The sequence below is a fragment of the Artibeus jamaicensis genome, unplaced genomic scaffold (genome assembly GCF_021234435.1).
Source record: "Artibeus jamaicensis isolate MK-2021 breed Jamaican fruit bat unplaced genomic scaffold, CSHL_Jam_final scaffold_833, whole genome shotgun sequence".
Taxonomy (NCBI): domain Eukaryota; kingdom Metazoa; phylum Chordata; class Mammalia; order Chiroptera; family Phyllostomidae; genus Artibeus; species Artibeus jamaicensis.
The window spans coordinates 2,159,108-2,183,595 of record NW_026522056.1 but is presented as its reverse complement, the minus strand read 5'-3'; positions in this window follow the sequence as shown (position 1 = coordinate 2,183,595).

Here is a 24,488-nt window from a genome sequence, read left to right as displayed (position 1 = left end):
ATGCTTATAAGGTCTATGTGGTCCCTATGTGAGGTACTTAGCACACTTGCCAGAGGTGCTTTGGGAGTCATTGTTATAATTGTCTTTGAGTTCTACCTCGAATTGTTCTTTGAAATTCAAAGCTTTTGAAGAAACACCTTCTCATTTATTTGCCAAGCAGAAGTCTCTGACTTTGTCCAGAGATCTCTGTTAGCAAAACAGAACAGCATGCATCTGCTTGACCTTCTCCACTGCTAAGCTCTAAACCAGCCATCTCTTGCAACTTCCACCCCAAACAAACAAGAAAACAACCACAAACATGCAGAGAAATCCATTGTCCACTTAGGTAGAAGAAATAATGGCAGAATCTGGAAAAGGGAAAAAGACTGACTCCATGAAGACAACAAACAACTGGCCATGAACTTCAGAGGAAGAGTTTGAATCCTTTTTGTAAATCAAGGTCCTGCGTGGATACTGAACGGGGACAATGCTCTACCAACTGTTCCGCTGTCTCTTTACTGGACCTGGTGCACCATAAGAGGTCAATGTTTCCCCAGGTATCTTCACCCAGATGACACAAGAACGTGAAGGACTTATTCTGCTAGTGCAAGTCCTCAGATGGTTCCATGGCACACTGTTGGGGAGATGTGGCCTTTGGGGCAGTATAAATAATGTTTCCCCCATTTTGGACACTGGCTGTTACAGATCTACCCAGAACTAAAGATTACCAGTCCAACTGTTACAGTGGGCAACTAGATATTAATGGAAGAAAAGGGAGTCAGACATCTAATTAAGCTGGATTAACTAGGAAAGGGCAGCTTCACAGACACTTCAGGAACAGCCTCATCCTCCACCAAAGTTAAACCCCAAGTAGGCAGGAAAGGCCAACTTTCCAATCTCCCCAGGGAACAACTGGACCATTCCCCCATATTAACAAGAGGAAAGATAAACAGTGAGGGAGAAAGTCCTCTGCTCAAGCATGTGCAGTAGGAACAAAAATGGGGACCATAAAGGAAAGGAAAAAAGAACTGTGAAAAAAATCAGATAGGATAAGGGCACAACACCTTGGGAGGATCCAAGAACAGAGTTGGGGATGTACCCCGCACAGCCTGGGAAGATCCAGGAAAGGAATTAGATAGTTTGAAAGAAAGCCTGCTCTCTCCCAAGCCCAAGGAAATATAAGCAAAGCTTTACAAAGGCCTGGGTCTTGCTCTCTCTCTTCATCAACCTTGCCAGGCCAAGCGCAGGGCCAATTGTGTGACAAACGGGAGCAGAGGCTACACTGGACTCCTGGAGCCTCAGATACTGGGCTAAGACCACAGCAGCTCTGGGTCCTGGCCCTCCTCCTGAGCTTGGTGGGCCCAAGTATGGGCCTGTGGACCCAGCAGCTGGACTTCTTCCACCTGGAAGATGGATGTCGGAGTTGAGCCACCTGGTCATGGATGATTCATTGCTTAAGCCCTTCCTTTGTTTTATAGTGGCAATAAATCATGCCACTATACCTCAAATCCTCCTATGCTTATATCCCCAAAATGCATTTACTGCAATACCATGGAAGAATTCTATTTCCTCTGACAATATAGCTCTCCCTCTTGTAGTTGAGGAAACCGAGACCATGGAAGGGTGCATGATTTGGTTAAGGGCATGAAACAAGATCATGGGAAGATCCTTGCAGTCTAGAGAGTTTGACCTGATGATATTATAGAGGAAATCCCTTCTTAGCAACAGTATTCAACCTCCAACAGTTTTGCTTGCTTGCTTGCTTGCTTTCTGTCAAACTATATCCAAGATCTTGCCATGAGATGAGGTTTGGGGGCTGAGACTGCTGAGAGATAGTCCTGAAGCACAACAGATGGTCACAGAGTGTTGGTGGGACTTTGCTTTAGCTGAACAGGGTGAAGAAAATGAGCATGGACACAGATTATGGAAGAGGAGCTTCAGACGGAGACTTGGTTAGGATGAGCAAACAGAGGGAGGAACTTAGGAAGAGAACACAACTGCCCCAGAGCATTATGTTAAATTTCTGCTGTGTGATGAGAATGTAAATTCTTTCTCCATTAAATCCTCCGTAAGAAAGTTTCTCCTTAATGTGTGTGATGTTGAGTCTGTTTGTGGGGGAGGGACGGTGCACAGGGCTGGGTATGGGTGGCCTCAAGGTGGGGACTAGATGAAAACAGAGCAAGCTTTGCCTAACCGTGTGGGCTGTGTAGGAAGAATGCAAAACCACCAGCATTTCTCGTTTTACTGGTGAGACTCAGGAGGGGCCCGGAGTGAAATAATGGCCAGGAGTTTTTCAATGGCAGTTGGGAGGAGTCCATAGAGGTGAAGACCCAACCCACCACCTTCTGGAGGGAGTATTTCCAGACCATTATAGACTAAAGTGGAGGCTGGCTACTCAGAAGTCACTCTAGGGACCTCTCGAAGTAATACAACAAAGTGTAGGAATTGTGGATGGAAAAGGGGTTCTATGGAAAGTAACCTCTACAGGGTGAGCTGATCATAAATTCACTTTTTAAAATTGTTTTTCAAATACAGTTTTTAACTAGGCAGGTCATGATGGGTTGTCATGCCCCAGGCCTATAACTTTTTAGTAAAAAGTTAATTTTTATCTTACATAAGCCCTGTCCATTGTTCTTGTACAAACTATTTTAACACACCTTTGAAAAACCAAAATATCCTTCAAAGGGGGGTATGAGCTCCTCAAAGGAGCTCACAATCTTGTGAACTACCCTGTAATCCAGTCCCTGGCTTGCTGTCTGCCTCTCACTGCCATCCAATCTTCCTCACTGTCCCTCTTTAATTTCACATGCATAAAAAAAGTTGCAAAAGTGTTATTCTCCAGAGTGTTTGAGCTCTTGCTCCCAGGCATATAATGTCAGTTTGGCTCAAATAAACTTACAAAAATTCCTTACAAACTTGCTAGGAGTTGGTAGTGAAGCCAAATGGAGGATAAAAAACATCCTTCCTCGCTGGTTGCCTGGGCTGCGAGTAGGAAGGGAAAGTGCCTACAACGAATGAGCCCTGGGGGTGTTGGAAATGTTTTAAAATCGAGTTGTGGGTATGGTGTACAATTCTGTACATTTGCTAAAACTCATCGATATATACTTCAACAAGGGTGAATTTTATGATAGGTATGTTAGACCTCAATCAAACTGTTTGAAAATAATAACAAAAACAATTCTCTACAGGTTTTTTTTTTTATGTCAACAAAATTCAGAGGTTTTATAGCCAAATGAATGCTTCTTCAGTTTTAGACCCAGCAAGCAATGTCCACACAGTGATGTACAGTCCCGCGTGCCTCCACCTTGTGTTATTCTTCAGTTATAAATGGTGGAACTCCCAGCACAAAACCAGAGCACCCAGTATGTCTCGGAGGAGCGTCCACTGGCAGACCACAGTTGGTGGCGGCGAAACCAGAAAATCCGCCCTTTGTGCCTGTCTCCTGCTGGACCCAATAAGCAGAGACAGGGATTGAATTACTGGGGGTGCTTTTTCCTGACAGCCTGCGATCTAAGAAGACAGTGGATTTGTATACCCTACCAGACCGTCTTAAATTGCACTTTAAACCGACACTTTTTGTAAGGAAAAGAAAAGTGTAGGTAAGGGGTTTGGAATTTAGGGGAAATGTTGATGAGATAAAAGGTGCAGCATTCTGTCATTTGTGTCCTGGGCGGCAGTCCCAGGTCCCAGGTGGCGGTCCCAGGTGGAGATCTTTATCTGTGTCCTGGGAGGGTGGTGTCTCCTGGAACACAATGGCTCAGATACCATCTGACTGCTTGCTGTCCTCCGGAGGCACAAAGGTGGAAGCTGTTTATGGTCTCCTGGAGTCAGGGTGAGTCATCCCTTCAGTTCCTGAAACAATACCTTTTTAGATACATTGATCACTAAGCTTGCTAGCTATTACCTGAAACTAAAAATTCCCAACATTTGAGTCCCCCCCCATCAGTGGCCCTGACTCGTCACAGAGGCACGGCAGTGAGGGCCACTCCAGTGGCCTGTCAGGGCTCTGCTTCTGGGCCCCCAGTGCTTGGTGCAATGTTGGCCTCTCCGTTGGGGCTTGAGAAATACTTATGAAATGGACGAATAAATGAATGAAAGTATAGAATGTTGATTTTCTTGATGTGCTGGCCTAATGTATACTATACTTGGTATTCCAATTGCATAAACCCTAAAGTCCCAGGTAATGCAGGGAGCTAAATTTGAATATTTATGCTACTTAAATCCTGAAACTCATGAAATTAGAGAATCAGATCAAGACCAGTGAGCAGAATGCCTGGTAGCCTTTTTCCTTGCCTGACCTGGCCCCAGGTTACCACCTGCATACCTGGCCCTTTGTTCCTTTAAGGGCTTAATGGTTATCTCTACCTACTACCACCCCTCGATCTATAAGCCAGTATCCCCGTTACACTTTCCCATGCCACTGGATTAGTCTGAGTCATCTGAGACAAGCGTGGAGGTCAGTATTGTCAGCTTCACCCAGGCCCCAGCACCTTTATGAAAGTGCTGAATCCCTGTGAGATCCACAGCTGAGTGTCCACTCCTTTCTTCCCCTAAGGCAGGAGCTGGCCAGGAGGCCTTGGGTGTTTACTGTGAGACCTGACACAGAAGCAGAAAAAGGACCCTAATCCTTCTCCTGCTCCTGTGATGGAATGAGGAAGTATACCATCTCTTTGTAAATGTTGAGGAAACAGAACAATGTCACACACAAACACTGAAAGAATAATCCCAAACTCTTCCTGTTGGCAAATCCTTTACACAGGATTATGTTCACCAATTTAGCTGTTAAATTTACAGCTTGATCAGGCCTGGTAAGAATTAGGTGAGGCCCAAGAAACACAGCCTCCCTCTGCCATGTCTGAAGCTCAGCGCTGATGACCAGCCTGGGATGTGCACAGTGTCGCCCTTCGCTGGGGCTGGATTTCAGATTCTCAGTGTGAATGTTCTGGTTAGAAGTGTGACACAGGTCATGTTTCCAAGAAGTAGAAACACGAGAATGAGACCAGTATTTCTGGTTTATAGCACTCGTGGGAGCCACTGAACAAACTGTGGTGACCCAGCATTATAACAGAAATGGTCTCCAAGCCGAGCCCTTTTCCTTTGGACCGTGTCTGAAACTAATCAGGTTGAGGCAAAGCCACAATAATCAACCATAACCAATACTTCACTGATATCCTTTCAGGTAACCATTTACTCTCCAACGAGCACTACACACACACACAGGAAGCGAACAAAGCCATGCGACAGTGAGGGCAGAGAGATGATTGGAGTGACGTGTCTGCCAGGACTGGTGGCAACTAATCCTTAGAGTAGTCCTGGGCTATTCGTTCACCCTGTTGAGGGGAAAAACAAATTTGGTCCCTCTTTGCTCTAGGAGGAGACGGCTGAAAGGCTCTTGTCTTGGTCAGCGGGCGATCAGTTCTCTCCAATTCCCCCACTCTAGCACTCAGCTTAGAACGCCTGAAACACCAGGTGGGGGCTTTTCAGCTGCATCTCCTCTCCCAGTTGTCTGTGGTGCCAAAGAATAAACAGAAGGACATTTAAAGACCGAGGTGAGTGAATTAATTATTAAACAGCCCAGAGCAATCAATACAATATTGCTGGTGTGTTTCTTTGTAGGTATTTCTGGAGTTTGCTTCAATATTTAATTTAACCCCAAATTGTAGGTCATTAGAAAATGTATATTCCAAGTGACCACAAGATACAGCTTGCATTATGCGGTCACACCACAGGAGGACTAGAATTCTGGATGCAGACTGAGGACTGGTGGCTGTCATTTTAAAGACCTTTCTTTAAAGGGAAGGTTAAAAGACACTTTTTACAGGCTCTTTTCATTTCTGCCTTAAAAAACAAAAAACAAAAAACAAAAAACAGGTGGGGTTACTTCATTTGCAAATTCTTCTTAAATTAACAAATTGCCAAAGGGTCTGGTGTGATAGGGTTTTTGTTAAAGATTGCAGGAAATGAAATAATTAATATCAAAGTGCTATGTCATTCATTTATTGTTACTGGCATCAAAGGGGGAGAAAAAATTTTTCGTCTCTGGTGTAATTGATGATAGGAAGGTAGAGTTCTGCCCCGGGGCATGTGACTAGACTGCTTTCTTGGGAGGGCATTGTTTACTCAGCCTAAAAGAACAAACAAACCCCTCCCCACACTTAATGTTTATCCTTTTGAAAATTACTGGATTATTTTATTGCGAGATTGAAGGAGTTCGCCTCCTCCCCAGGGCTCTCCTCTCCTCAGCAGGGCGTTGAGCAGAGTGATACCTGCAGTGGGTGAGGTGATCGGGGGATTTCTGTAGTGAATATTACTTGAAAACAAAAAGTTACAATTCACATTTGGACATGTTGTTGTTGTTTTTTAAACACAGTTGCTCAGAAAAGCCATGTTAACCTGTATTTATTTGCTACAAAACATGACCATCCTTTAAAGCATTTCTCCCAAATGTTCCTCCCTCACTCAGGTGTGACAGGAAGGCCCACCCTCCAAACGTTACCTCTCGGTCGCATCACCTTCACTGGTTGAGATTTTTCCTTCTGGCCTGAGCCATTAGTTATTCTGCTTTCAGACAGGGCAACCCTGACCAGTGGGCAGCACCTCCTGCATTAGCTTCCTGGGCTGCTGGGACAACCTACCACAAACGGGGCGGCTTCAACAGCAGACAGTTATTCTCTCACACAGCTCTGAGGCCAGATGTCCAAAAACAAAGTGTCAGCAGGGCCTCACTCCTTCCAAAAGCTCCAGGGGGAGGATTCTTCCTTGTCACTTCCAGCTTCTGGTGGTTGCCGCCAGTCCCCGCAGACACATCACTATGGTCTCTGCCTCCATTGTCCCATGAACTTCTTCTCTCCCTGTGTGTGTGTGTGCGTCAGAATTTCCCTCTTCTAGCCCTGGCTGGTATAGCTCAGTGGATTGAGCACAGGCCTGCGAACCAAAATATTGTGGTTCAATTCCCAGTCAGGGCACATGCCTGGGTTTCAGGCTAGTTCCCAGCAAGGGATGCATGAGAGGCAACCATACATTGACATTTCTCTCCCTCTCTCCTTCCCTTCTCCTCTAAAGATAAATACATAAAATCTTAAAAAAAAAAAAAAACAGAATTTCCCTCTTCTTACCAGAACACCAGTCATCCTGGATTAGGACCCTCTCTAACTCGGTGTGACCTCATCTTAACTTGATTCCATCTGCAAAGGCCCCGAAAGTCCACATTCACAGGTTCCGATTGGACATGACTCTTGGGGGACACTATCCAACCCTGTGCCCCTGCCACAGTCCTTCCAATCTGACCACCAGAGGACAGTGACAATATTCCTGAGGCAGGACATGTGGTCAGGGCTGTTGACACTTAGGGTGGAAAAGGGTGGCGGAAGCGTTCTCTGGGGGCGGGGGTGGCCCTGGGGCGCACTGTGTGGGAGACAACGACAGGGCTCTGGCGCCCACCGAAGAAGCACCACCCGATTGTGCCTTGGGTGGTGCTTCCCATCAGCTCACAACTCCCCGTGTCTCGACCCTGCCCACGAAGCTGAACCTGAACCAGAGGAGGATCCGTGAGTCAGTTCCTGTCCAAGTCAGGGTCGGGGAAGGCTGCCGCGGTTCTCCCCATGCACGCGGGGCAGGACCCCCCCCCCCCCAGCCTCCTCCAAGCCCCAGCTGACCTCTGCCCTTGTGCTTCAGGTTCATCTGGAGTGACACCTTTCAGACTGCACAGCCTAGATAGGATCACTTTGTACAAATGTGAAATAAGATTACTTATTTTTAAATTTACATTTTAGCTTTATGCAAAACTTCAGTGTATTAATAAAAGGCAAATCCCAAATATCTATAAAGTGCACAGTAGCTTACAAATCATTTAGTGAATTTCCTTGTGAATGCAAAAATTTCTGTTTCTAGTTCTGTAACAGGATACATTAAGGAGGCATTAGAGTGCTTTTTATAAAAGTCCATCTAATTTTAAGAGTAAATTATTTTTAGCAGTTATGGAGAGACCCTGTGGAAAAGAACTGACTTAGGAAATGATTGAGCAGTCCCTTAGAGCCTAATGATTTCGGTTCCTGTGAATTGCTGTTCCTTTCCTTGGTGTCCTGAGGGCGTTGGGGTTGCATAAAAAACCAAACCTTTGCCCTTCTAGGTTCTTTCATCTCGTCTATAAATTAAAGAGGCATGAGACAGGTGAACAAGAGAAAATGGACAAGTTTAATGACATAAATACGTATGGGAGCCCCACGTACTGAGAGAGCAGACACCACACATACGTGAGAGATTTAAAGACTAAGGGGACAGTCACCTACAAAGGAGTCCCCACCAGACTGTCAGTGGATTTCTCAAAAGAGACCTTACAGGCAAGAAGGGGCTGGAAAGAAATATTCCAAGTCATGAAATCCAAAGACCTACAACCAAGATTGCTCTATCCAGCAAAACTTTCATTTAGAATGGAAGGACAGATAAAGTGCTTCTCAGATAAGATCAAATTCAAGGAGTTGATCAACACCAAGCCCTTATTATATGAAATGTTAAAGGGACTTATCTAAGAAAAAGAAGTTAAAAAAACATGAACAGTGAAAGGACAACAAACTCACAGTTATTAACAACCACACCTAAAACAAAAGCAAACTAAAAGGACAGCTAGAGCAGGAGTGGAAACATAGAAATGAAGATCTCAAGGAGGGTTAGCAACAGGGGAGTGGGAGGAGGAGAAGGGGGGAGAAGGTACAGAAAATAAGTAGCATAGACAGTAGGTAGAAAATAGATGGGGGGGTAAGAATAGTATGGGAAATATAGAATCTAAAGAACTTGAGACACATGGTCATAAACTAAAGGGGGGGTAATGGTGGGGACGGGGGTGTAGGGTGGAGGGGAATGAAGGGGGGAATAGAACAACTGTAACAGCATAATCAATAAAAAATAAATTAAAAAAAGAAATGAAAAAAAAAAAGAAAATTAAAGTGGCGTGCAGATGTGACATTCTGAGTGAAGTATGACCTTAGGGCTCCCCAAGAGAGGCAGGTTATCCACCTGATGATAAAAAAATCAGAGACGTTCAGTCATTAGAAGTTCACTCTGCCCTAAGACCAGTCATAAAAAGCTACTTCTAGTGATAACTCTTACCATGGGCCCTAATTAAAAATTTTAAGGGAGAGGTAAAAGGATCTTGTAAGCCTACAGGGTCTCTATTGCCTTCAGCTCAAAATCATCCCCATGCCAAAAAGGAGATCTTGAGGAGCCTGTTCTGAACCTCTTCAGAGTCAAAAATAATGAGAAAGTAGAATCATCATTGTAAAACAGAAACGAAAGAAAAAACATCTCTTTTATAAAAGATAGGAATGTTATGGGTATCTTCGTTTCTATTTGAAAGTATAATTGGCACTGAGTTTATGAACATTATGGCCATTCCTCTGAATTGGCAGCTGGCTCACAAACACAGCTGAAGTGGCAGAGAGTGTCAGTACACTTCCACACTGCAGGGACATAAGCTTTCAGCGGGATAATTGGAGTCACACTTGTTTTAATAATATGTCCTTAAAAACCTGGAGGGGTAACTTGAGTTTAACTTTTGTTAATAGGTAAATTCATTAATAAACCATGTTTCTATTGACCCACCATTTGCCATTGTCTGATCTTACTTAAATTTCCTCACACAGAAAAGGAGGAAAATCTCACTGTGGTACATTGTGCTGCCTCAACTGTTCATTGACAGTACTTGGGCACATTGGAACAATCTCCTGCGTACATTTTCTCCCCGATCTTGCATTCTGTCTATGAAATGGCGTCCACACAACTTGTCTTTCTGGTTTGGAGGAAGTTGGTTTGAAGACCATTGCTTTGGAACAGCAGCTATGGCAGTGTCTTGATCTTCTGGTAACAATAGTGACACTTATTCGGTGCCTCCTGTGTGTCTGGCCCTAGTGCCTTATGTACATTAACTTCTCAACAATGTTAGTTATACTGGTAGGTCCACATATAGTTATATCCTGCAGATGAAGAACAGGCAAAGAGACATTGACTTACCTGTCCGTGATCACACAGCTGAAATGCAGCAGAACTATGCTGAAAAGGAACTGTGCCGATGCCTGCAGTTTATTTTGAAGCATGTGAATATCAAGGTAGATTGGTGGAAATAAAATATTAATCATTGAGAAGTGGAATTCCAAGAGCCATGCAACCCAAGGCATTGTTGGAGGATTTTCCATTAATAAGCTTTGTGACCTTGGGCAAGTCTCCCAACTTTCCTAATCTTAACCATCATTAAAATGAGGAGATTACAGCAGCTGGTCTCCATGGTTCCTTCTTGCATTGAAATGCTGTGATTCTGTTCTTTGACATCACTCCCCTGATTGGTAGCATGTGAATATCAAGGTAGACAGAGTATTGACCAGGGGACAGATGTGGGTAAAACATTGTTTGCATGGAATCCAGGTGATGGGTACATGGGTGCTCACTAAACCATTCATTCAACTTTTCCATGTTTACAATTTCTCATCACAAAATGTTGGGGGAAATACTTAAAAGTAGCAGAACTGAGATTCAAACCAAGACAGCTTTGCTGCAGAGTTCTCAGCTGCCAATGTGCCACTGCCTCTCGAGCAGGGAGAGTCAGAGTCCAGAAGCTTGAAGGATCTGACCAAATTCTTGCTGTAATCATGTCATAGGACTATATGAAACAGAAGAAGCTATCTGGTCAACCCCTTTCCTGCCAGATGAGGCTCAGAGTGAGGATGATCTGCCCAAGGTCTGGAGAAGCATTAGGACCCTGTCCCTGACTTCTTCTTGCTTGTCTCCAATTTCAAGTGCCATGTCTCCTCTTAGAGCAGCTAGGCACCATGAAGTGTGATCCTGTTTATCATCTACATGTTCGAGCCATGAAAGAGGCCTTCTCATCAACAGTTGCCATCTAACTACGGCATTGTCTTTCCTTTTGATGCTGCACAGACTACCACGATTTCCAGCTCACACAGTAGAACACTGTCCTTCACCTTCAGTCATGCCATATGGTCCTCTCGGAGTACTCAGTTTATTGAGCTGTACAGGAAATTCTTACCCTTGAGTTTAAATTTCTGGTTTCACTTCTATTTTTAACACCTTGGATTCACAGAGCACTTTCCTTCCATGAGGTCAGGCACTTCACAGACATCATGTGATGAATCTTCCCAGACTGGTAGGTGACCAGTATTGTTAACCAGAGGCCCCAGATGAAAAACAACAATGTTTAAAAACTCAGATGACTTGTATGTGATTCCTGGGCAGACAAAAATAAAAGAGAGCCGGCCATCACCCCTGAAATGAAATTTTTATCATCTGATTCCTCTTTTAGGAGCTTGGGAAATGGATACCAGAATTTGGTTCAAGGGAATGATGTCAAAGAACAGAATCACAGCATTTCAATGCAAGAAGGAACTGTGGAGATCAGCTGCTGTAATCTCCTCATGTTAATGATGATTAAGATTAGGAAAGTTGGGAGACTTGCCCAAGGTCACAAAGCTTATTAATGGAAAATCCTCCAACAATGTCTTGGGTTGCATGGCTCTTGGAATTCCACTTCTCAATGATTAATATTTTATTTCCTATTAAGTCATACACATAATTCCTTGCTGTAGAATCACACAAACTTTTCTCAGCTCAGGACAATTCTGCCTTTTGAGATTAACTTGGGAGATTTACTTTAGGCCTAGAGACCTAGAAAAGGCTGTGAATTTGTACCCCTTTTCCTAGTGTGTTAGCACAGACAGCACACTCTTGTAAATAAGAAATGAGCTATGCTGTAGGATCCCATCCGAACGGTCAGATCTCAAGAACACCATCCACGTGCAGAGCACAATTATGGGTCAACTCAAACTTGTGCTCTGTTCAGCAGGATGTGATTGGCTGGTTTGGGCAACAGCTCAGAGCAGGCCTGGTGTAGGCTCAGAACTGCCATCAGGCTGCTTTATAATCCAGTCTTAGCTTTTGTGAGCAGGGCATATGTCTCCTCCACACTACTATGCCCAGGACTCAGCAAACACTCCACAGGAGTAAGGACCACAGTTCTGTGCTGTTTCTAGATTCTCTCAGCCCCTTGAAGGAGCCATCCAGAGGAGCCAGTTTGTGTACCTTTCTGGAACTTCTATTAATGCTGCATATGGCTCTACCTGGACACGTAGCGAAGTTCAGAGGTTCCTAGACTGGGGACTGGCCTCTGTAATACAAGAGGTTGCTACCACAGGTGTTTATGTAAAAGAAATTCTGCCATATGTCATTAGTTCTCAATTACTTTAAACCAATGTTCCTAATAATATTTTCTCATTTCATCTTCTATATATCACCTCTGTGAGAAATATTTTTTGGTCAAACTTAATTCCATTATTTAACCATCCATCTATTAAATTAATTTATTATTGATCCCTATCTAACCATACTCAGCTGTACAAACTGGATTAGCCATGATCTTTGGTTTATAGTACACTTTCATCATTGGCCAATAGGCGGTAGGTGAGTTACTGGTTAGTTACTTTTGATTTTGTAATAAGCATCTATAAACTCACCATCCCAAATGAAAGCTAGCACTTTGACAATAGCCTACCTTTATATATATAATTGCACCTCACCCCACGCCTCCATACCACCAACTTCCTTTCCCATCCTAGGCAACCACCACCCATATCTTGTGTTCATTGTTCCCTTGCTTTCATTTTTATATGATTTTGTGCCCACATGTATTCTTAAAGGTATGCATGTGAGTATAGTTGCTTTTAACTTCATAAAAATAAAGTATAAAAACAGTATTTTACTTTTTGTAGTATTTCTAGACTTACTTTTTCACTTATTAAGTTGCTATTTTCCCACATTGCTATGTCTTGCTGTACAGTTCATTTTTTTGACTGCTATGTAATAGGCCAGTGTATGAATATAGTGTCAAGAACCATAAAGTGACTGAGATTTTACTCCACTTTAATCTCCAGATTAAACTGTGGCCCTAGGGAAAAGAAATTAAGACTCAGACTCTTATTTGCTATCTGTGTAGAGTGTCAGCCTCAGCATGATCACAGAAATACAGTGAAGGTCAGGGGAAGCGGACGATTGAACCATCTGGTCTACTTCACTGTTCAGTATCTCTTCCAAGACTTGAGCTAGGGAGTTAGCTGCAAGAGTTGCCTCTCCTCACTATAATCAAATTAAACGTTTTCAGAGCTCCTACAGAGCTCTACTCTGTTTCTACAGTGAGCTGTTTTTCTACTGTTTAGCTGGCAGCAGAACATCCCTTGAGCAGAGGTGGCCAATGAGTTGAGTGTGTGATACATTAAGTAATCTAGGATTTAGCTCCAGAGACTCATTCTTGGGGTCTTGGGTCTTCTTTTCCTGGGGTTTCTCTAATTCCAAGGTGGATAACTCTGCTGATTTCCTCCTTCCTCCCCAGCCTCTTCCCCGGGACTCTTGCTCACAGGCCTCCTTCCCTACCCAGGCCATGGGCTTTCCTGCAGCCTCATGCTCGGGTCTCTGTGACTTGATGATGGAGCCTGCCTGCATGCAGGCTGGCCATGGAAGCAGGCATTTTATTTGTTATTGGGGCTTTTTTTCTGGCCCTTTCCCATGATTTCTACCATCTTCTTGAGGTGATGGTTTTCACGGAATAATGTTGATTGTGAGGAGCACCCTTAGGCTGAGTTTGATGAAAGAATCACATCACAATACTGGCAGGTCGTAACCTGCTCAGAGCCCTGAGTCTCACCCTAGAAGACTAGTGGGAGCTCTGGGCTGAAGGAGGATGGGTCCATGTGAAGATGCAGATTGCACCTGGGCCCATTGACAACCCTAAAGCATTTGCTTTTGGCCCCCTGGTGCTTCATGGGAGGAAACTGGGAACCATGAATGGAATCTGGAAGAGCTCAGAAAATGGGTAGATGACTGTAAGTAACATTTATTGCATGCTTGTCCTGGGCCGTTGCTCATAGGAACACATGGAACCGGGCAGCCACCTAGTGAGGCACAGGCAGGGAGGATTGGTGGGGTGGTCAAGACTGCTGGGGGGCTCACATCCTGGCTCTACCATCAACTCACTGGATGTTTCTGTGTTTCTGATTTTTCTCACCTGTAACAGGAGAATCAGTCATAGTTCATACACTGCAGGGTTGTTGTAAGACGTGGCACATGTCTTGCACATGGTGCGCACCCAACAAGCATTAGGTATTCTTCCCCCATTCTCCAGGGAGGAAGTGAGGCTCTAACAAAGCCACTTACTCAGCTCCCCCCCCTCCCTGGGTCACAGAGTGGCACAACTCATCCTCTCGGGGGTAGGGAACTTGGATTTTAGGACAGACCCACGGAAAGGGCGTGGTGTTTGTGGCCACCAACCCAGCTGGCCTTCAGCTAATGGGTTCCCCTTGCCTTAACTGGGTTTTCTGTTTATTGCAGCTGAAAGCTTTCTTACTCGTACAGCTGTTTTTTCTTTACATGCCATCACAATCTTAAACTAAAACGGAAAACCCAGTTTTTCTAATTCTGGATTGGAAACTTAGTTAATTTTCATCACTAATTGCCAACGCTGAGCCCTGGCTTGACAGAGACAGCCAGCACTGTGCTGCGGAACAGAGCACAGAGCCTGCTGGCGGATGGGTAATTGAAATGCTGAATTAAGGAAAACACAAGATCCTATCTTTAAAAGAGATGTTCATTTTTTTTATCAGAAAAAAAATAAGGGCAGAGTGTAATTTGGAATCCATCACAAATGAGTTATCAGTTCTGTTTACTGATTCCCACTAAATAAAAACCACATGTAAAAAAACATGTGATTTTAAAAACATTTTTTAATTAAAAATAAGTCACTCAAGTTCTGTTATCATGCTTCCAGGCTCTTTCATTTTTTCTTAGAAGATTTCGAAATTCTGAAATAACTGGATATAGCCAGAGTTCAGACAGCCTGAATAACTGAAATATCACCTAAAAACTGATTTTGGGTATTTTCATCTTGCACATCCCCCGCGGTTCTGTCTAACCAGTTCTGACAAGCTCAGGAGCAGGCGTCCCAATTCCACGGATTTTGTCAGTGACTGCAGGACACAGAATGCACAGGACAGCAATGTGGAGCAGTCGTGCCCTCTTCTTTCTCTGTGACCCTCGGCTACCAGGACACCATTGAGTGGAGTGCTGCCTTCTCCGGGTCTGGGGTAGGGTTTGGGACTTCCTGAAGCCCTTCCCTCTTCCTGCTCACCTGTTTTGTCAGGGCAGAAAAGGAAGGCCGTCCAGGGCTTGAGATGTGCTCCTCCCACCTGCAGGTCTTTTTCCAGCTGCTTATGAAACAGAAGGAACTTGTAAAAATTCAGGAACCGGTAGAGACGCAGGTGAGGGGTGTTGATGCCCGTGGATTCTACCTTGCTGGAGAGAGCGGGCTGCCGCTCAGCCTGCATACATCCCACCCCAAACCTCTGCAGCTTTGTGACTGCAGCTCTCCCCTCCCCACCAGCCAAAAGCAACATTTGACCCTAGAACAGATCGTGTACCAGAAGAAGAAAATAAGATGAAAGACACTATTGGGCCAGAGATAAAATTGGAATTCAGGCAGTAGATTAGATAAAAATATCATGTCAATGTTAAATATACTAAAATTGGTAGCTGCACTTGCTTATGTTAGAGAATATTCTTAATCTAAGGAAACACACACTGAAACATAATATTTAGAGAATAAATGAAGTACTTAGAGGACATGATGCAGGCAACATATTCTCTAACAGTTCAGGAGGAAAATATATCTACATACACAGTTATTTATAGGAAAAAGAGAGAACACAAATGCCAAAGCAAACCTGGGCAAATAATGTATGGATATTCTTTGTACTATTCTTCCAAATCTTCCGTAGGGTGGAAAGTACAAAGAATATCCATTCTTTGAAGAGCTCTCATTTAGAAAGTTCTCCACATGAAACATCTAAGATCTCTGGGCAGAATGATAATATCTTTAGGAAACTTCTCTGTTTTTTCGTTTGTGACAGTTCCTTAGAGTTTTTCGTCTTTCATGACCTTTGTGTTTTGAGGAATGTGGTCACATACTTTAAAGAACGTCCTGGAAGAGGACACATGGTGGCACCTCAGGCACCAGGGCTTTTACCACGACTGAGCTGCGTCACCACATCAGGAATCTCTTATCACTTCAGCTCCAGGTCACAGCCACAGTTCCATACAGAAAAGAAGGCATTCAACAGCAACTCCCCCAGTTAAGCTTGTTCTCGCACCATGGAGACCAGCTTGCTCCTGTCACACCACAGACTCCACCCTCAACTGACAGTGTTGTTAAGCCTCCAATGACGCAAACTAGTGGGGGATGCTTGCCAGCTTTCTCATGCCAGAGGTAGGACGTGATCAAAATTAATACGCTCTGGTACAAATCTCTTCATTAGCTGCAAAGCTCTGAAAAGTATTTTGGAACATTGTCCACGCTTTCTATGAGCAGTTCTCATTCCAAATGAATGAGATGCAGATCAGTTCTTCCATCTACAATCGTTCCAGATGAGGCTTATCTGATTAATTAGTAATAAATACCTGGTTCCTAGGGCAGGGGCTAAGGTGTACAGGTGAGGTTAATAAACTAGCAGGAAGCAGGTGGATAAACATCTGATTTACCACCTATTGTTTTTCTTTTGTTGGTCTTGGGCTATTATTCTCTAAACAATGTTTAGTTATGCATGATCTATGTTAGTTGTTTTAAATGCCAAAGGAAGCGTTCTGAAACCCAGTACTTGGTGTACGATTATTTCCTGCTTCCTCCTTTTCTTTGATAATCTCCAGTTGTTTCTACTGTTTCCAATGATCTTTTCTCTCCTCCAACACGAGAAAAATGGTATTAGTTGTATGCTATTATCGTTTTATAATCTTTCATCCAACATTTCATGCTCTGTCTTTTAATAGCCTAATCTTTTAGGTAACAGTACCCCTACACATTGTCTTTACAGCTTTAAAAAGTAGGAAAATAACTTCATTTGAATTTCTCATGATAAAGGTTCCCATAAGACATTACAGAATAGCCCTTCAAATGCATGTTGATAGTAAAACTCCTTTAAATTTGAATTTCTTTTTAAAGATTTAATGCCCAGAAATTCATAATATTAAAGCAGTTTTCTTATTATTAAGATGGTTATCAAAAGTTAGTTTGCCCTTGCCAGGGTAGCTCAGTTGGTTGGAGCATTGTCATGTACACCAAAGGGTCACAGGTTTGATTCCCAGTCAGAGCACATACCTGGGTTGGGGATTGGTTCCCAGTAGCGGCACAAATTAGAAGGCAGCTAACTGATCTCTCTCTCTCTCTCTCCCTCCCTCCCTCCCTCCCTCCCTCCCTCTCTCCCTCTCCTCTTTCTTTCTCTTTAGAAGCAATGAAAAATGTCCTTGGGCAAGGATTTTTTAAAAGTTAGTTCAAGGTATAATTTAATATAACCTTTTATCTTTACTAGAGCCACAGTGATGTCTCACTGTAATACCTCCCCCTGCCCCACCCATGAAATTACCTCTATCACATAAATCAGCAACACTAGCTTGATTATAACTTGCTGCTTCTGGAAGACATTTTAAAGCCAGAGGTACTTGGCTTCGTGCAGGTAACAAAATGCTGCTGGCTTAGGGAAAAAGGAGGCTTAATGAGAGAAGAGAAACAGCGAGCTCTGTGGGAAATCAGGCATTCCATGGAAGGAGCCTTCTCCCTCCTGGAGTCAAGCACCATCGGCTGGACGAACTGGGTGGTGTCATCCAGTGCCTTAGGTGCACAAAAATTTCTTCATGGCTCTAAATAGGTTTGCTTCTTTTTTTTTTCTGAACAAGCATATATCAAATAAATGTGGGCTAACAGAGTAAGAGTATCATTATTTTTTAAAATCATCTTTGCTCTTTTCTAGATTCTTGGGGGAGCTTCTTTTGCCACAAACTAGGTGACACACTTAAATCAACAAATAAGAAATAAGTATTCTTATTGTATCTAGATTTTTGATAATATATCATCTGTAGAACTTACTGTATTTTTTTGAATTATGATATAGACTTTATTTTTTAAATCTTTTTATTGTATTTCTTTTCGTTACCATTTCGTTCCCTTATACCATGCTCCCCTGACAATCTTCACTGTTGTTCATGTCCATGAGTTCTTTTTCTTTTTGCACAATCCCTCCACCCTCAACTTCCCCCCACCCCCTTAGCTATCATCCTGCTCTCTATGAGTCTATCTCTATTTTGCTTGTTAGTTCAGTTTGTTCATTAGATTCAACATGTGAGTGAAATCATATGGTATTTGTCTTCCTCTAACTGGCTTATTCCACTTAGCATAATGTTCTCCAGGGCCATCTCTACCGTCAAAAAGGGTATTTTCTTTTTTGACAGCTGAGGAGTATTCCATCACGTACATGTCTCATAGTTGTTTTATCCACTCATCTTTTGATGGGCAATTGGGCTGCTTCCATATCTTAGTGACTGTAAATAATGCTGCAATGAACATAGGGGTGCTTGTGTTCTTTTGAATTACTGTTTTCTGTCCCTTTGGATATATTCCCAGAAGTGGGATTGCTGGATCAAAAGGCCAATCCACTTTTAATTTTTCGAAGTACCTCCATACTGCTTTCCACAGCAGCTGCACTGGTCTGCATTCCCACCAGCAGTGAACAAGGGTTCTCTTTTCTCCACGTCCTCGCCAGCACTTGTTGATTTACTGATGATGGCCATTCTGACACGTAGGCGGTGATACCACATTGTGGTTTTAATTTACATTTCTCTGATAATTAGTGGCATTTAGCATCTTTTTTTTGAAAAAGATTTTATGTATTTCGTTTTTAGAGGGAGGAGAAGGGAGGGGGAAAGGGAGGGAGAGAAACACATTGCCCCAACTGGAGACCTGGCCCGCAACCCAAGCATATGCCCTGACTGGGAATTGAACAAGTGACCCTCTGTTGTCCTCTTTGGAGAAGTGTGTATTCAGGTCCTTTGCCCATTTTTAATTGGTTTGTTTGTTTTTTTGGTGTTGTTTTGTAAGTTCTTTATAAATTTTGGATATTAACTGCTTATCAGATATACTTTAGAAAAAAGTTTTCTCCATCCTCCTCTCTATTTACAGTAACTAGCTTTCTTAATTCTTCATGAAACTTATAAAGCTTATATCCCTACATAAAAGGCATTTTTCCTCTCTGCATTCATTTATTCATTCCATAACTACTGGGTGTCTACTTCATCTCAGACCCTGCCCTAGCCACATATCTGCCCTTCCTTGCATGAGGGGTGCAGTGGTACTGAACCACAAGAACATCTGTTTCAAAAAGGCAGGAAGCACCTTTCCCAGCACTAGGGAAACTGAAACAAAGACACTGTTTTCCCAGGGTTGGGGGGCAGAGATGCACTTTGAGCCTCAACTGAGTCACTTTAATTCTCCATGCTCCACGCCGCTCTCCCTGTGAGTCCATGCACTTGTAGCTATTATTTCACACAGATCATGGGAAAACAGCATTTGGGAATAAGCAGAGCAGTCCTGGTTGGTGTCACTCACAGTGTTTTCGGCATGTAACGTCAGTGTGGGCGGAGGCAGGGCCGGATCTGCAGTCAGATACATTAACCTGCCAACTCTTTCCTGTTGGCCTCAGAAGGCTTTTGTGCTTGGTGAGTCCTTAATAGGGCTTAGTATTGTACAAAGTCCTCAGCTTTTTATATTCAAGAAATATAATACTATTAGTTGATGCTAAGTTAATAATTTACCACTCTAACCCAAAATGAGGGTAGATTTGTAGACCAGAATCTATGTGCTAATTTCTGGGCAGTCTCTGCCTGGGACACGGTGCAGGATGTGATGGGAGCTCTTTGGCCTGGAGGTGCAGGGGTGGGCTGAAGCTTTTCCTGGGTATTCTAAGTTGTCCTGGTTAGCCTAGTTTATTTTCCTTTACCTATGTAGGTTTTATTTTGTTTTGTTCTATCTATCTATCTATCTATCTATCTATCTATCTATCTATCTATCTATCTATCATCTATCTATCTATCTATCTATCTATCTATCTATCTATCATCTATCTTGCCAGGATTGTCATCTAGAATAAGAGAGCCTCTTACTTAGACAATGCTGCATGTACATTGGGTAATGTTCTAGCACTTTGTATTCCAGATAAAGCCCCAAGGCCATCAGTTTCCTTTCTCCCAAGCTACGAGTATGTGTAATATTGGGAAGGATATAGAAACTCAAAACTAGTTCCGGCCAAGATGGAGGCATAGGTAGACATACTGTGCCTCCTCCAACAACCAAAACAAGAACAACGGCAATTCAGAAACAAAGTGACAACTAAAACTGAAAGAAAATTGAACTGTATGGAAGTCTGACAACCAAGGAGTTAAAATAGACACATTCATCCAGACTGGTAGGTGGGTTGGAGTCGGGCAGCCAAGCAGAGAAGGCCCGTGGCACAGGAAGTGGTGACACCAGGCGCACAAGGCACCCTGGGCACCCAGGTGGCACTGGGCAGAGCCTGGGCACCCAGGTGGCAGCTGGCAGACCCCAGGTGTGGGGTGGCAACGGGCAGACCCAGCGAGGCAGTGATTGAGAAGTGAGGTACCATACGCAAGGTGGCTGGCTGACTGGGAAGCAGTGTGCAGATAAGTGGGGAGCAAGACATATTGCACAACCCAGGGTCCTAGTGCCAGGAAATAAAGCCTCAAAACACCAACTGAAAACACTTGTGGGGGTTGGGGCACGGGAAAGATTCCCACCCTCACAGGAAAGTTCGTTGGAGAGACCCACCGGGTCCTAGAAGGCACACAAGCCCACCCACATGGGAATCAGCACCAGAAAGGCCCAGTTTCCTTGGGGGAAGCTGCGTAAGGGACTGAGGTGCAACAGAGAGCAGAGCAAAGCACCATTTTTTCCCCTCTTGGACCCCACCCCCACATACAGTGTCACAACCCAGCCACTGGGTTGCCCCGCCCTAGTGAATACCTAAGGCTCTGCCCCTCATATGTAGTAGGTGTGAACATTATGGCTCAAGCAGAAAAACTGCTCAAAGCCCCAGAGCCAATACTTCTAAGTGACAAAGAGATAGCCAACCTATCAGATGCACAGTTCAAAACACTGGTGATCAGGATGCTCACAGAACTGGTTGATTTTAGTCACAAATTAGATGAACAAATGGAGGCTAAACTAAATCAAATGAAAGGAAATGCACAGGGAACCAGTAGTGATGGGAAGGAAACTGGGACTCAAATCAATGGAGTGGAGCAGAAGGAAGAAAGAAACATTCAACCAGAACATAATGAAGAAACAAGAATTCAAAAAAAAAAAATGAGGAGAAGCTTAGGAACCTCCAGGACATCTTTAAACACTCCAACATTCAAACATCATATGGGGTGTTGGAAGGAGAAGAACAAGAGCGAGAAGTTGAAAACTTATTTGAACAAATAATGAAGGAGAACTTCCCCAATCTGGCAAAGGCAATGCACTTCCAGGAAGCCCAGGAAGCTCAGAGAATCCCAAAGAAGTTGGACCCAAAGAGGAACACACCAAGGCACATCATAATTATGTTAGCCAAGATTAAAATGAAGGAGAGAATCCTAGAAGCAGTAAGAGATAAGGAGACAGTAGCCTACAAAGGAGTTCCCATCAGAATGTCAGCTGATTTCTCAAAAGAGACTTTCCAGGCAAGAAGGGGCTGGAAAGAAGTATTCCAAGTCATGAAAGACAAGGACCTACATCCAAGATTGCTCTATCCAGCAAAGCTTTCATTTAAAATGGAAGGGCAGATAAAGTGCTTCTCAGATAAGGTCAAGTTGAAGGAGTTCATCATCACCAAGCCTTTATTATATGAAATGTTAAAGGGACTTATCTAAGAAAAAGAAGATAAAAAGACATGTATACTAAAATGACAGCAAACTCACAATTATTAACAACCACACCTAAAATAAAAACAAACTAAGCAAACAACTAGGACAGGAACAGAATCACAGAAATGGAGATCACATGGAGGGTTAGCAACAGGGGAGAGGGAGGAGGAGGGGGAGGGAAGGTACAGAGAGTAAGTAGCATAAATGGCAGTCAGAAAATAGATAGGGGGAGGGCAAGAATAGTATGGGAAATGTAAAAGCTAAAGAACTTAAGATGCATAGACATGAACTAAAGGGGGGAATGTGGGAGGGAGAGGGTGGGCAGGGTGGAGGGGAATGAAGGGGGGAAATGGGACAACTGTAATAATATAATCAATAAAATATATTTTTTAAAAAAGAAACTCAAAACTAGGCACCACTTTGTGGGAAAGTGGGAGAGTCATGTGTGACCTGATTTGTCCTGACTTGGGGATTAGTATCACTGGACCTCAGACACAGGGCGAAGAGAAAAGAGAGAACAAGGCATGAGCTAGGAAAAAATCATTGCAGTTTCAGGACTGACCCTAGGGGCCAGGTGGTCTCCAATCTCCAGCTGAATTTGTAGAAATTAGGGCTGAGATTGGAAGTGAACTAGACCTGGGCCAGGGGTTTGTGGGGCCAGGAGCTATACTGGAAAGAGTTCATTCTTAAAGGAAGACGAGGGGCCCAAGAGTGTGACTGAGAGGCTGCCCACCTGACTCCCTGCCTCTCCCTCCTCCCAGCCTTGCAGTGAGCCCACAACCCCCACTGGCAGCCATAGTCCTGATGGAGGTCTGGTGCTGCACTGGTCCTTCTGGAACCTGGCACCAAGACCACCTGGCAGCCACATGCTCTGGCCTCATACTTCAGCATCCATAACAAAGCCCCTATTCCTTATGTGCAAGTCATCTTCCAAAGGCTTTTTGGTAACTGGGCTCCTGTCTTGGTCCTCTGCATCTTGTCAATATTTCATTGACTTTAGGAATGGGTGCTACCTGCCCTCCTGAAGGAGGTGCCCTGCATTCCTCACTGGGAAGCAAGGCTGAGGCAGAATATGTAAGGGCTCCCCCAATCTTAGGCTGGTGGACATGTGTCTTATCCTTCAGCTCATCCAGGATAGAGGCTTCTAAAGCTTTTATCCCAGTGATATTGAGAAAGAATGTGAATTAACTTGACTGAAAACCACAAATACATCTTCAGATCAAGTGTGCTTTTGTGCCTGCAGACAAGGAAACAACATAGAATTTTGTAAATGTATTTGGAGCTTGACTTGAGCAGCCAGAATATAAGAAATGTACATTTACAAACTTTGGCCATTTCTATGTCTATTTGCTTTGTTGCTGTTGTGTTTTGATTTTCTAGGTTTCCTTAGTAAAAGCTTTCCTGAAAATCCCAAGTATGTCTCTTGAAATTCAAGAGGATAAGGAAGTTGCCCAGCCCCAGGCCATTGAAGTTGGAACTGCAGCGAGCCCTAGACAGGAGAGGACATTGGCAGTGGAGGATGTGGCTGGAAAATGGGGACCAGGCCAGAGAAGTAACAAGAACACTCCACAGAGGACATGGGTGATGCCAGGGATTGCAAAACCTTGCCTATTCAGGCATCTTCCTTATATGAAGCTGATTTTTTTCAAAGTAGATATTTGTTTTATTATTTTCTTCCAATAAATGATTCTTTTTAAGTATATTTTATTGATTATGCTATTACAGTTGTTTCCATTTTTTCTCCCTTTTATCCCCCTCCACCCAGCCCCTCCTCCAACCAGCATTCCCCCACCCCCTGCTTAGTTCATGTCCCTGTGTTGTACATATAAGTTCTTTGGCTCCTCTGTTTCCCACACTATTCTTAACCTCCCCCTGCTCTGTGTATTTTGTGCCCATCAATCATACTTCTTATTCCCTAAACCTTCCCCTACTCCCAATCTTCCCCTCCCTCTCCCCACTGAAAACCTTCCATGCAATCTTCATTTCTCTGGTTCTGTTCCTGTCCTAGTTGTTTGCTTAGTTTTTGTTTTTTAGATTCAGTTGTTGATAGTTATAAGTTTGTTGTCATTTTATTGTTCATAATTTTTAATCTTCTATTTATTGGATGAGTCCCTTTACACTTCATATAATATGGGATTGATGATGATGAACTCCTTTAGCTTGACCTTAGCTGGGAAGCACTTTATCTGCCCTCCCATTCTAAATCATAGCTTTGCTAGATAGAGTAATCTTGGATGTAAGTCCTTGCCTTTCATGACTTCAAATACTTCTTTCCAGCCCCTTCTTGCCTATAAGGTTTCTCTTGAGAAATCAGCTGATAGTCTTATGGGAAATCCTTTGTAGGTAACTCTCTCCTTTCCTCTTGCAGTTTTTAAGATTCTCCATCTTTAATCTTGGGTAACTTAATGATGATGTGACTTGGCATGTTCCTCCTTGGGTCCAATTTCTTTGGGACTCTCTGGGCTGTCTGAACTTCCTGGAAGTCTATTTCCTTTGCCAGATTGGGGAAGTTTCCTTCATTAGTTTTTCAAATAAGTTTTCAATGTCTTGGTCTTGCTCATCTCCTTCTGGCACCCCTGTGATTCAGATGTTAGAGCACTTAAAGTTGTCCCAGATGTTCCCAAGCCTCTCCTAATTTTTCTGAATTCTTGTTTCTTCATTCTGTTCTAATTTAATGTTTATTTCTTCCTTCTGGTCCAAACTGTTGATTTGAGTCTTGG